We start from the raw sequence: 15264 nt of genomic DNA on the forward strand, positions 1-15264 counted from the left end.
TTTGCTTTTGGATGCTTAGTCATAAATTCTTTGACTAGGCTAGTGTCCAAAGAGTTTTTCTAGGTTTTCTTCTAGGATTTTCATGGTTTCAGGGCCTATATGTAACTCTTTAATCCATATTGAGTTAATTTTTGTATGTGGTGAGAGAGAGGGATCCAGTTTCATTCTTCTGCATGTGGCTCTCCAATTTCCTCAGCACCATTTATTGAATAGGGTCTCTGTTGTTTCTCTGTTGTTTCTCTTTACCCATCAGATATTGTATATTTTCAGCCACTTTTCCCTTCAAATCTCCTTCCTTTGATTTTTCCATTAGATATTTCATAAACATCAATTGTGGCTTGCATTTGGGATATGACATCCCATGAGGTACCAATACCGTGGTTTCCTGGAATATGTAACTTTTTCTTCAGTCGCCAATTTGCTTCCCTTGGACTATGCAGAATTTTTCTAGTGATTGCCAACCTTCACTGAACATTGCTGTTCCTCCCACTATTCTGGATTTCTCTGAGTATCAACTGAGGCATTATTTTTGTATGAAAGCCATATTCTATTGGGAGCAGAAATTAAAGGACTGCACTTTCTTTCTTGAGAACTTCGTACTTCCAGTTGAGCACAGAAGGAGTGTTGCTTTCAGCACCAATGTCTTACAGAAATTTAATGAAAAGTTTTTTTCTATTTTACTTACCTATCCTTGTTGATCCCAAACCGGAGCCTGGACTGTGAAACTTTTTTTTTTTTTTATGACAGTCACCAAGTTTCACTTTTATAATATTAGTTATTATTAATTAATCAGCTTGTCTGCTTGGATTCTTTGAGTTAAGGACTGAATCCTATGTAGGACCCGCAATCAAATGGCTTAGCAATTTTCCAGAGGTACTGACAATTTTTCAATTTAATTGTTAAATGCTTAGACCTCAGGGGATATGACTGATTTGTACATGTCTACATGCTCCATGGAATCACACAAAGTACTTTCCCTTAATCTACTGGAGTTAATCCTGACAAATGAGCTAAAGATAATCTTAACACTCCCAGTAGACAATTAAATTCATAGATCATCAAAGATAGGACTGCAGTTTTTGCAGGTTTACATTTTCTATAGGATCATAAATAATACTTTTCCCAGAGGAGATCTGAATAAATTCCTTGTAAATGAGTTTTCCTCTATTTTGCTGCAATAATTTTGTTTTCTTAAAATATTTTAGAATGGAGTTTTTACAAATTTTTCTTAAAAGGATTTTGGCTGTAGTTTTGATTACCAAATTTAACTACATAATAAGAAAGTTTTATTTTGAAAATTCCTGAGGCTAATAGGGGTAAGACAACACTGCATAATCTGTTCAAGCTGATTCAATGTTGAATAACGTACTATTAATATGTTCAAGGCGTTCTTTAAAGTACTGACGGTTCAGTGAGTAAGCAATAATGGCAAAGCCAGTCTTTAGGGAGTGTATATCCCCATGGAGTTCATGGGGTACTCACAGTCTATGAACATGCTAAACCTGGGGTTCAAAAATTATGAGCTCTTGCTTAGATGATATAAAAATAATTTGAGTTCTATTTATGAAAAGACTAGTTGCATCCTGAAGTTTTGACATACAAAAGTAGTATTTATTTACAGAGATAGGTTCAATAAGATGTAAATAAAATAATTCATTGGTTGTTGCCAATCCTTTTTACTCACGTTCTGATATCTGATGTATACTCTTCCTGGTATAAATTCTATTGTCGGTCCCATGGTCTACTGTTACTCATAGGTACTGAAAATTAAGTCCACTCTGATACTTTAAAAAGTAAAAATATAAAAAACATCATCTAATTCAAATTTTTCCTCTTCCTACATTAAGGCTTGTTTCCCCAAGTTACTCCTTCACTACTTTTCTCCCACTCCCAGGCTGTACATTACATTTCTCATGTTTGAGCAGGTAGAGGAGAAGAGAAGAGCACAAGGGAAAAGTCCTACTTAACTGTTACAATTGTCATTGGATTTTGGTGTCCCATGAATAAATGTATTCTAAGATATGAAATGTTTATTATTAATTTCTTGAGGTTCATTGGGAGTTTTATTTTATACCTCCTTTGGCTTGACAATCATTAAACTATAGTTTCCTTAAAGTGAGTAATCTCATCTTCCGAAATAAACAAAATGTGAATTAAACATTGTCATATTTCTGTTTCTCATACTTTAATGCCTTCCTGTTACTCTTAGAATAAAATGCAAATTCCTCACCACTGCCTGAGAAGCCTAAGTCATCTGCCCTCGAGTATCTTCCAACTATTACGGCCACCTCTTTGCTCACCTTATTTATGGCCTATTGACCTACGATTCTTATTTCCACATTAGATTTGTCCCATATTGTGATTCTCTCTGCCTGATACTCTCCCTCCAACTCTCTCTATTTTTTTTCCATCCTTCAATTATTAGTTTAAATATTAGCTATTCAGACAGGTCTTTTGTAAAAACACAATCTAAATAGGCCAAACCCTTTATTTTTTATTTTAGCATGTTAAGTTACAAATGGATATTCACTCATTTTAAAAAGATAATTCTCGAACAGGTCATATATCTTATGCCCATCTAAACAGCAGCGATAAATTTCTATAGAATAGTGTTAGGAAGATTAATATTCAGAATTACCTGAAATTTGGAAAAACTTACAAAAAGAGAAACAATTATTGAATCTTGGTTTGAACAGGTATAGAATCAAGCAAAAGTGGGCCCCAAGGCTTAACGCATAAGTCAAATGGAATAATGTTAGCTTGAAAAAATAAAAATATTAATCATAAGTCAATGATGTTAGAATGTTGAAACTTTTTAAAAAATTCTTGTTTGTCAAAAGAACTTGAATTTCTGCAACAATTTTTGTAAAAATAAGAGATTATGAAAGTCTTGTGTAAGTGAAGATATTGGAGGAGATCAGCAATGCATGGAAAAGATAAAATTCTAATAATATTTGGATTGCAATGCAGAGGACTTATATTTTGGATATGATAGAATTATTGTCAATTACAGTAATTTTAGTGAGAAAAGAGATAGAAAATTGTATTAGAAAATTTACTCAAATGTCAGGAAGTTGGATCCTTTAAAGTGTAGGCTAGAAATCATGACATCAGTACCAACCAAAAATTTGGAAGTGATTATTATTGCACAAAGATACTTTCTAAGGATCTAGAAACAAAAGAAAATATGCTAATCTAAACCAAATAAATTTTTATAAGGTCACCGCACAAATAGATTCAAGCAATGCTGTAAACACCTGTATTTCAGGAAATACTAAACAAAATTTTACACAATGTATTTTAGGTCAAAATACAAAACCTGTGATTTGATGGATACATTATAATCTCAAAAGGTACACTCCAAAGTTGTTAATAAAAAGGCTAACATTAACTTCAGAATAGGTTTCTGATATCCCTGTTGTCGGCCCTGGTTTGGCTTTCTAATTTAAATAATGATTTGGATTTTAAAAATTATGTTTTAAATCCAGGAACTAGAATTGATAGACTGGATGCAAAAATCAGTATCCAACATGTATTGAAGCGCTAATAATATAGATCTTAATAGTTGTAATTTCTTAAGTGAAAATTAGACTGCAAATGTTACATAGAATTTTTCAGGATAATGGAGTTCTTTTTAATCCTGTTTAGGTTACTAGTGTTAAAACTGCGATCTGTACACCAAAAATGTGAATTGTACTACATATATTTAACAAAAAATATGGATAAATATAATATATTTTATACTTGAGTTAAAAGTAGATTAAATCCATTGCAGCTATTCTTTATTTAACATTTTAACTAGCTGATTTAGGATTTTATCAACATTTTATCTAAAGAAGAAAGCATTTACTTATGCTTTCAAATATTTTATGAATAATGAATTCTATGACATTTAAAATATTAATTTATTAAATTGCATAAACATTAATTTTAAATTTAAAAGGAAAGATTTTGTTGTGTTTAAGAAAACAATATTTTTGAACTTATAGTTACTTCTGTAAAGAATAAATACATATAATATTTAAATTATAAGATATCCAGATATTTTCTCTTGCTGGATTTCCAAATGAAGATAAACATAACAGATAAAGATACGATCTTTCTATATTCAATAAGTAATGTTTATTGCTATGTACCATACATTGATAAAATGTTTTATTTTGATCTATCTGTTTCTTCTAAAGTATAACAGAATATTCTAATTCAATTTACCTACATTTCCAAATACAAATTTATAAAATTTCTTAATTTTGCCTTTTATAATATTGAATATTAGAAATGGATTCCTCTATGTCTACATATTCAGTTATCAAAGAACTATCCTTGGAACAGTAGCCTCAGCATCAGTGCAAATGTAAGTACCTAAACTAGATGTACTAAAGCAGAAATGTTGGGGTCAGAATCCAGAATTCTGAGATGTTAGAAGCCTTCCAGGTGATTCTACTGTAAGCCAAATGTGACAACTTCTGTGTTAGCATATCTGAGATAATTCTAATACAAACAGCCTACAATTTATAAGAAAAACAGAAAAAGAGTTAAATTTCAGTGACTGTAATGTGTGGTAAATGTCAGCAATTCTAGGACCTAAGGGAGAGAAGAACCAGGACTCATTCTTTCACTTAAAGATATTAATTAAACTCTTATAGATTACAATATAATACAAATGGAGAAGAGAAACAGAAACAGCACATATGAAAAATATAAATACACATTTTAATAACTGTATATCAAAGCAAAGTACAAGTTGCTATGAAAGAGTTTAAAATAAAACAGTAATTTAGACTGAAGGGTCAGAGCAAAGCTTTTTGAGAAATTTATTCTTCCAAGATGACCTTAGAAGTGAAGTAAAACTTTCAGGCAATGGTGGTGGGGTAGTGGAGGAGGGCAGCATTCCAGGCAAAATGATGAGAAAAATGTGTGAAAAAGCCCTGAGTTAGAAGAGATGTTGTTCTGTTCAAGATAAATCAAATATAGTGAATGTTGTAAGGAACTACCCAAATTCTCTCTTCAGAATAGAGGCATAGGCCCATGCTTTTTGCCTTAATTTGCAATGATTCTGAATGGTCATCCAAGCCCTAGAGCTTCCTGTGGGACCAGCTGAAGTACTGCTTTAATTGCATACCTACTCAACTTCTCCTTTTGCCTAATAGTGCTTCCTTCTTCACTTCCTTGCATATCCAATAGAAATCCACAACAAACCTCCTGAGCCCAAGTCTCTGTCCCAGAGTCTGTTTACACAGAACCTCATCCCAGACAGGAAAAAGATTATTGTAACTTCAGGGAAATAAGAACTGGGTAGAGCAGTGTGAAATGGGACCAGGCCGTTCGGCACAAGACAGATACAAGCTCTCATTAAAAATACTGCATTTTATTCTAAGTGCAATAAGAATCCATTAAAGGGTTTTTAACAGAGGGATTACCAAATATATGATTTAAAATGGTTGATCTAGTCACTGCTTAGAAATAGAAAGAGAACAGTTTTCCTCCACCTGTTAATATAAAATAAAGGGATTGGCATGCTGTTCCTCTTATGATTATATTCTAATCTTAACACTATGTTGCCTTTCATATTTAGACTTCTCAATCACTGCCTTTCATAAAACAAGAATAAAATTATTTCATAAGTGAGATTTTAAGTTCTTTGGCAAAAGGCCTAAGTTTTCTAACTGAATTCTCGGGAATAATTAGCATGATTTTGAATACATAGTAAATGCTCAATTCTGAAGTCGAAATAAAAGTTGCCTTGGGCACATGAGTTGCAAGAAAGGCGTTGGCTCTCTCCAAGATGCCTCATCTGATCTCATTATTTTTGAGTGTTCATTGCAGCTGCCTGCAGTCAGTTCTTCAGCATTGGCAAGCACAAGGACTGGCTGTATCAACACACTAAGAATAGATTTGTCTTATGGGAAAATGTTCACATTAACTAAGTCCCCAGAGACAGATGTTTAATGCTTGAACTCAAAGGTAGATCAGCACATTTTCTCTTCTTCAGCAAGCTATACTAAAGGCTCAAATATGACTAAAATGCTATCTGTACTTATGCTACACTAAAAGTCAAATTACAATCAGAAATGTGTTTGGTAAGCATAGAATCAGAAAAAGGAAAGTCACTATGTGATTTGAATGTGTGAAAGCATCATTCCAGGAAGGCAACCTGATTCATTCATAGCCAAGATACGGATTTTTTGGCTTATTAAAACCAGACAAAAAGTATCTTTGTGTTTGAATGAATATATTCAAAATTTGCTTTCTTGATGTTCCCAGAATCAAGGAACCATCTTCAAAGAATTATACTTTTTCTTAATTGTGTTAATTACTTTAATGAGGTTTTATCAATTCTTGCTAGAGTAATTGTGTGCATTTGAGATGATTTTCTTTTATCTCTGTTATAACTTTGTATGATAATTTAATAATTTGCTCAATTTATTTCTGTTATGTGAGGGCAAGAGAGGTTTTGATGTAGAAGCTAATTTTTTCCTTTTTCTAAACCACTAGTGTGGTAATTAATACTATAAGAAAAAGTAACAATTCCAACTGTATAGCAAATGATAACTTGAAACCCTTGTATAAATGAACTAATATTGGAAAACTTAATATTGATTAGTCAAATAAATGAATAAAGAAGGAAATAACTTCCCTGAATAGTAATAATATTTGTGATTTGTTAATTATCTCAATTTATTACAAGTTAGTACAGCACAGGAGTTTCTACACCAAGGCTTAAAGATACGTATAAGTTAAAAATATGTCTTCAAAAAACTTTTGAAAATTATGCAATGAATCTTCTTTGCTTCTTAGTTACATTCTATCAGAACAGTGAGGAAAATGATCAGGCTATGTTATAGTATATATTTGTAGAGAAATAATTAAATCATCTCATATGGTTCTTCTGTTCCCAATTAGTACATAAAGTAGAATTTTCATCTGTTAAAACTTATACAAAATGTTTCATTCTCAATTAGATCAATAATGAATTTGGACAAGTACTGTATTTCAATGATAAATTTTAACTTTGGCAAGAAATTAAATGAAGAAAAGAAGTCCCTAGTGAAAGCAAAGCAGTAGGAGGAATAGCAGTGTGGTTGAGTAAAATAAATGAGGAGTTAAAAGACCTTAGTCTGGAACGATTGGGTGATATGGTACTGTCTAGTGTCTCAGTAGATTCCTAATCTATAAAATGAAGATAATAACACATTTCCCACCCAAACAACTTGCTTATTGAGGCTAACTGAAATAATGTATGTGAAAAGTACTGTTATCAGTAACAAAAATAAATTATTTGAAATGCAATTATAATAGCATTCATAATGTATAGTTATAATAATGATAGTAAAGTAAGAGCATCTAGATTATAACAACTCTGACCTTATTTGGAGCCATGAAAGTAAGACAAAATTGAAACATAAGAAGAAATTAATTATTATCTTACTTTTCAATCATCACCAAAACAAATATTTGAATGTTAGGCCTCTTGTTTTATGATTCTTTCAAAATTAGGCTCTATGTTGAAAAGTATATTTATGATACAAGGATAGAATGTGTGTGCGTTGTTTTCTTTTTGTCATTTTGTATTTGTTTTATTTTCATTTGTTTTAAAACTAAAATTCTGGAGCAAATACTTTTTCTTCTTTGGCCTTCCATTTTCTGCAGGCACAGAAACTTTAATATAAATGTAGAACAGATTTGTTTTATATAGTTTTGCTGCCAAATGTAGTGGATACAAAGCCTTTCCTTCTTGGTTCGCTGCTTATGTATAATGCAAATTCTGTGATAGCTCAGCAAGATATCATAAAGCATAAATGTCAGATTGATTCAATTGATAGTATTTGTAATGTTGATTATTTTTGCATTTGAAAGCATAGATTATGAGCTGTTCTAAACATGGCCAAGTGAAGCAACAATCTCCAGTAGAAATGGTTCCATCAATAGTGCCATGTAATTATTCCTCTAGTGTCATCTCACATAGCCACTGCAAAAATAAGCTTTCTAAACACATTTCATCTTGCTACTCTGATGCTCAAGGACCTACAATTGATCCGTACTGCTTACCACTTCCAGTTACGAATCCATCTTTTATTTATCAACTCAACAAATACGTATTGAGTTTCCACACTAGGGAAGAACTGTTTTAGGGACTGGAAATACAGTGTTGTTTAACACACTCAAATGCTCTATAGCTCTGCATTCTATTTATCAAATTTTCAAGAATTTACATCTAACATACCTAATTCAAGTCTATTGGCATATGATAATTACATTTGGTTCTTTGTATATAAAATTATATACACATACAAGTGTATATCTACACTTATAAAATGTGAATTTTTAAATTCTTTACTTTTCAGCTGGCACTTAATCATTACCTACCCATTCCTCTCTCATTAGCACATTCAAATTATGGTAATTGTTCTAAAAGTTGCTTTTCTCTACAAAGTTCATTTCTAGTTTTTTTACACCACAAATTTTTACTAGAGTCACCAACACAGTTTATTACTTAATTGTTTGTTAATATGTCCACATCAGTTAATTTTCTCTTCTTAACCAAATTACTGGCTTCTAGGATTATGGTCAGATAATTTTAATGTATTCACCCCAGTGTGTACCTAATTTCTAGATATTTACTGAGGATCCAATTAATCTATTGATCTAATACCTAATGAGTCACTGGTCTTTCAAAACAGAAGATACTTTTAATGAACAATGTTAATTCATACTTAAGATTAAAATATCTTACTAAATGATAAAAATAAGAAAATATATTGTTGACTTTGGGATTTCTATTCTGATATTTTAATCATGTACAATGATATATTTAAGAAATATATATGCCCTTTATGACATCACTATTCAAATTGAAACCCTAACAATTAATGCATAATATATTGTTTGAGGAAAGAACTAATGAATTGATGACATGCAGTGCTTTTTCTACCTACAAATTTTATTTTTATAATATTTTTTTCATTTGTTCTTAATAAAGCTTGAAAAGTCAGTCTCATGTGCAAATATTCTAAATTATAGAACACAGATTGGTGAAGATATATCTGTTTTTTTAAAGCACATGTAAAATTGGTAATTATGTTTTATTTATAAATATTTTCTAAGCATCTGCAACTATGCTCTTGAATTTCCTATGATAAAATAAATTTTAAAATAGTTCTGGTAATTTCTGAATATAATACTATCTTTGAAGAGACTAAATTTTGTAATGTGATTAATGACAATTTTATAATCTTCATTGCATTTCTTCCTTTATGAGTAAGGTCTATTTTGACAAATGGCATAACTGTAACTTTCCTGTTGAATAGAGTCACTAGGCAGATATTAGCCACAGAAGAAGAACTAGAAAAGAGGCCAGAAAATAATGTTTTGGAGTTAATTTCCCATAGAATTCTTTATCAGTAGAAGATTGTCAGCCTAAAAGGCATACTAACTTTCCTAAAGCTTTGGTTCAAGTATTTTATTCCATTGTGCTTTTAAAAACTTTCCTTGGAGCATTTATAGTACCTTCCATCTTTAAAATAGCTTAAAACTGTCAACTAGTTAGTCCTCACAACACCCCTTTGAGGCAGGTAACCATTATTATTCTCATTTTACACTTGAGAAAAAATAGTAAAATGGTTAAAAAGAACAGTTAGTGACTCAGTCAGAACCCTGAAGCTGAATTCTAGCCAATTACACAGATCTATCCTTAACAAGTTTTCTTTTAATAGTTACCCTTATAAACATGTAGGTTAAGTTTATTTAAATATTCAGTAAGTAGTAGTTGAGCAATAACTCTACACAACACTTAATTTCGGGATCAACTTATCTTGCACCACAAAGAACTTACAAACAAATGCACACATGCACATTTGCACACTACACCCACATACACCCAACACACTCATATGCACAGACACACGTGCTTATGTGTGTGGAAGATGGTAATATGAAATATAAACAAATAATGATCATTCATAGCAATTTGTTTTAAGCCACATAAGCAAAAGAGAGATTCTTTTTACCTAAAAATGATCAGTGAAAGTCTCAAGAAGTGTCACTTATACTGCTCCTCAAATATATATCATAAAATTTTCCTCAGTATCTTCAGTCATACAACTCCAAATACCTAAATTATTTCTCCCAACTATTCCATCTGCTGATACTCAACCTCTCTCAATTTTTCATTTCTATATATGCCAAAATCATTTTCTAACATTGAACTTCAAGTAGTCCTGGTGATTTTTATCAGATAAATTTGAAAAAATGGACATTGAAGAATAAAATCTAACTTGTTTCCAATGAAATAAGATCTCCCTGTCATTTTTCTATGTTTCCAGCCTCATTGGTCCTTGTCTACTTAACAGCAATACGTGTTCTTGCAGTATGCATTTTCATACTCTTATCATATCATTTGTCAAACTCTAACAGAATTATTTGTTTACTAGTTCCTTTTCTCACTGAACTGCTGGCAATAGAACCTAGCACAATCTCTTCAAGTAGTAACTTAAGAAATATCTATTTATTAATATACTACTCTAAATGGTCTGGTGGAATGTTGAAGTTATGTGAATTCCAAAGTGTAGGGGGTATCTCAAGTAAATGTCCTCAGAGATGAAAAGTTCATGACATAATTAGAAAACAGCATGTAATTCTCTTTGGTAGAAGCTCTAGGATTGAGTAGAGGAGGAGAAGAAGGACAGGGTGGAGATGTTATTTGGGATCAGATCACAGAGAATTTTACATAGCTAAGTCTACTCAGAGTTTCCAATTTTTCCAATTTTTTAATTTTCCAATTTTACCCATTTTCTCATTCACTTTGGTCTGAGCATCCTCTACCTCATTTTTCAATCAAATATTTATTCCTTCAAATTCAATATGCCTGTATAGATCAGGTCAGTCTGAGATTATTGCAGAATTACTTCTTAACAGATATTTATTAACTGATTGTCATTCCCACAAGCATTAATTTATCTCATGCACATAGACGACGAGATTAATATTCACATAGTACATGTCTTATCTTATTCTCTTCTCTAAAAAAGTCTTTAATGATTCTCCATTATTAACATAACACAGGCAGGGTTAATTGATGTTTGTTCTTATTTCTTTTCCTTTAGCTACATTTGTCTGAAAATTTAAAAATCTACAAGATACTATTTAGATGAGGGAAATTTAATGCCAATATTTTGAAATAGTGATGATTTGTCCTTAAGTACATTTATTCCCTATGTCAACCTAGTTGAAGAATTATGGTGAAGGGGAAAGAATCTATGAAGAAAAAAAATTAGTATATACCCATGGTTTGGAAGACTTGTTGAGAGAATATTTAACTTCCTAATGTTCTTTATTTGGGGACAAGGCTCCTGATTTGAAACATATGGTTCTTTCCTTCTTCACACAAATAATATGAGTATTTTTAGTTAACCTATTTTACTATAAAAGACCAAACTTAGGAAGACTACTTATAAAGAATGATTGCTTATTAAGTTTGGGAGTGGAAAAGGGATTAGTACAGGGTATCTAAACTACTTGCATGAGAAAAACATAAACTATACGGGCAGAGTATAAGCCATTATTAGATTATTCCTTCAACTGTGTATTTATCCATTTATTAGGCAAAGACTTCTTAGACATGATATCAAAAGAATGATCCATGAAAAAATGAATTGTTGAATTAGACTTCAATTTTTTTAGCATTCCTCAAAAGACATCATTAAAAACATGAAAAGACAAGCCACAAAATGGCTGAAAATATTTATATATATCTGATAAAGGAATTATATGCAGAATATATAAAGAACTTTCAAAACTGTATAAGAAAACTAACCTAATAAAAATGAAGATAGTATTTAAACAAACACTTAAACAAAGAACATATACAGATGTCAGAGAACACATGCAAAGATATTTGACACCATTATTCATTAGGCAATTGCAAATTATAGCCACAAGGAGATGTTACTAGACAGCTATTAGAATAGTAAGTTTGAAAAGACTGATTATAACAAGTGTTGGTGAGGATGCAGAGAAACAAACTCTCATACAGTGCTATTGAATCCATGTATTGGTTTGCTTTTGCTGCTGTAACAAATTACAACGAACTTAGTGGCTTAACATCTTACATAAGTATGGTACATTTATCAGAATTAATGAACCAATAGTGATATATTATTATTAACTAAAGTCCATACTTTATTAATATTTCCTCAATTTTTCTCTAATGTCCTTTTGCTACCATAAGATCTCATCTAGGATACTACATGACATTTTGTAATCATGTCTCCTGAGGCTCCTCTTGGTTTTGGCAGTTTCTTAAATGTTTCTTGTTTTTGATGATTGATTTTCCTCTGTTGAAATTTGCTGTGTTAAGTGATTACACTCATATTTTGCTTTAATTCTTTGAACATTCTTATAATATTCTTTTGGAAGTCTTTGGCTATTAAATCTAATATCTGCGCCTATTCAGAGGTAGTCTGCATTGATTGAATTTATTCTTGACTATAGGTCACATTTTCCTATTTCCTTGCATATTTTATAATATTTTATTGAAAACTAGAAATTTTAGATAATATAACGTAGATAATACATCTGAATTCTGTTTTATTTTTCTTATAAATTTATAAGATTTTATAAAATTTATAAATAAATTTCCTCGATGCAAATTACAGAAAACAGAATGTTTTCCCTCATGGTCTGTAGTTGCTGATGTCTCTGCTCAGTTGTTTATTTTCTTATCTTTCTTTCTATGTTCTTTTAGCTTGCCTTAGCAGTGGTTGCCCAGCTTAGTGATCAACCAATAATTTGGTGAGAGTTTGTGCTTAAAAACATTAAGCCCTTCTGTGGCTCTTATTTCCAGAATATTTTTTGCTAATTTTCTGATGGGTATGCTGCTTACTCTAACTAGGACTACTGTCTTAGGTTACCAAAGTTGTGGTTTTATTCTCATTCTCATATTCTACCAAGTTTGTCACTTTTAAATGACAATACTGCAGAGTTTTGTGCACTACCACAAATCAGTTTCATTCCCCTGGAAGCAATGGTTCTGATCTTCTTCCCCTTTCTCCACCTTTGTAAAGCCGCTATTCTTGTCAGCTGAACTGGGGGTGTTGATGGGAACAGCCCGAGGCAAGTTGGCAATAGAGTACTGCTCTTACCCCAAACTCGAATAATTTTTCAAGAGTATATGCTTTTCAATTTGTTGTCTGCATTGGCAGCTTGCAAACCTGAAAGGATGGTTTTTGACAATTTTGTCCAGTTTTATACTTTGTGTGGGCGGGAGAGGATTTATCATCTTCTTCACATTGTCTTAATGGAAGTCCTTTTCCAACACTTGAACCAGAGGCCAGTGTTAGCACTGTGAGCAGAGGTACTGAGTCTCCAAGGGTTCCTTTTAGAGATTAAGAAAGATATTTTATGAATATTTTATCTTGAGAATCTGTTGTGCTGGACACTGAAGGTTATTTTCTTAGAACTAATAACACTTTTCTAAGCTACATAAAAAATAAAAGACATTCAACAGGATTTAATTATAACTACAGTTCATGCAAACCGTATTTTGTAATTAAACATTAATAACTCATTACAGATTTTTTTCCTGAGACCATAAGCCATTTTAACTGATTTAGTAGAAGTACGATCCTAATTAGCCATTGATCATATTAGTTGCTTATTTATAATAGGTATGATAATTCAGTAACTAAAGAATTTATGTTATTTTTACAATAAATATAACATTTAAATAAAAACTTATTCTAGGTTAGTGCTTAATATGAATATCCATCTACCACAAAAATGTGTATGAGTAAGTGAAAACATGACAAGAGCAAAAAGTTCAAATTATGTGATTCTAAGTGCCAAGACAAGGTGACTTTATTATTGCATTTCTTTCTCATTGCTCTCTAGAGCAATGACATTTAAACAGTACAGGAAACCCCAAATTTCACCTTTTTTATGTATTTCAACTTTCCAGGTGGAAAATATGATAACAAATAAATAATTCTACCCCAAAATAATAAAAAATGTTAGCAAAATATTTCTAGCAACATGTACAGTCCTTTAGTATTTTATGTAAGATGCATATTAGATTATATTCTTAACATGATATTAAATATTCCATATACTTCCCCAAACTCATTATCTATAAATTTATTTATTCGTATAGACTATCTCATGCTATTTAAATAGTCTCTGTCAATAATGAAATCTTACTTCACTATTGGGAATCTGTATGAATGCATCTGATTTATATGGGTATATGAAAGAAAAATATTTGCTTCTCCACACATTTTAGGGTTAAATTAATAACCTACATGAAATCAATAACTAATAGCAAAACTAAGTAAACAGTTGTTTATTTTTAATAGGACACTTAAAGTACCCATAATTACATACCACACTGTTAATATTTTAAACACAAAGCAAAATTTCTTTCATGAAAACTGTATATCTTTAAATTATCTGCATCTCTAGAATAGGACTTTCATGCTTTCCTTTGTACCCTGGTTTAGAGACCTCAGTAAAGTCTAGATATAAACAAAATCCAACATAAGTTCACTTAAGTTGCTATTCCTCAATTATATTGTTGCAACAAAAACTTTCTTATTTTACTAATAGAATTTCTGTGAGAAGATATTTCATATGGAAAAATAGGGAATAAAATATTTGAAATATTTCATTGATACCCAAATATATTTTTCCTATTTTAAAAATCAAGACATGCCTTAAGATTTAAGGTGGCTTAAAGTTATAATTCTCAGTCTTTGCCTATGGTGGCAAATAATGTAATGCTGCATTAGACAATCAATGGCAATTTGGATTAAACATAGATTATGTGAAATGTGTCTCTAATAGTATGTGTCGATGTGTACATATATGATATAGCTAAACACTGCATGAAATGAAGCAGGAGTTTCAGAGATATGTTCATAAGAGTACAGAAGATAGAAGAGACTGTTTAAACAATGTGGCAGTATGACTAAAGAACATTTTAAGATCAAGATTATCTGCCAGCAGGAGCAGAATCGTAGGCTCCCCCAGGGGAGCAAGACCATGTGCAGGTGCAGGCCAGCTGACTGCAGTGGGTTGTGTGGCCAAGTGGAAGAGAACTGCCCCCAGGCCATCAGGTGGTCCTGCCCTGCCCCCTGCCTGCAGCACCCAGCTGTGCAGAAACTCCAGCCCCTGAGGACAACAGTTCCCCATGTGCTTTCCTCCAGCCCAGCTATGCCCACAAGGTGGTGCCCAGGGACACGACTGCTACAGCTGCAGGCGTTACCCACCTGC

Source organism: Microcebus murinus, chromosome 1 (assembly GCF_040939455.1).
Source record: "Microcebus murinus isolate Inina chromosome 1, M.murinus_Inina_mat1.0, whole genome shotgun sequence".
Classification (NCBI taxonomy): domain Eukaryota; kingdom Metazoa; phylum Chordata; class Mammalia; order Primates; family Cheirogaleidae; genus Microcebus; species Microcebus murinus.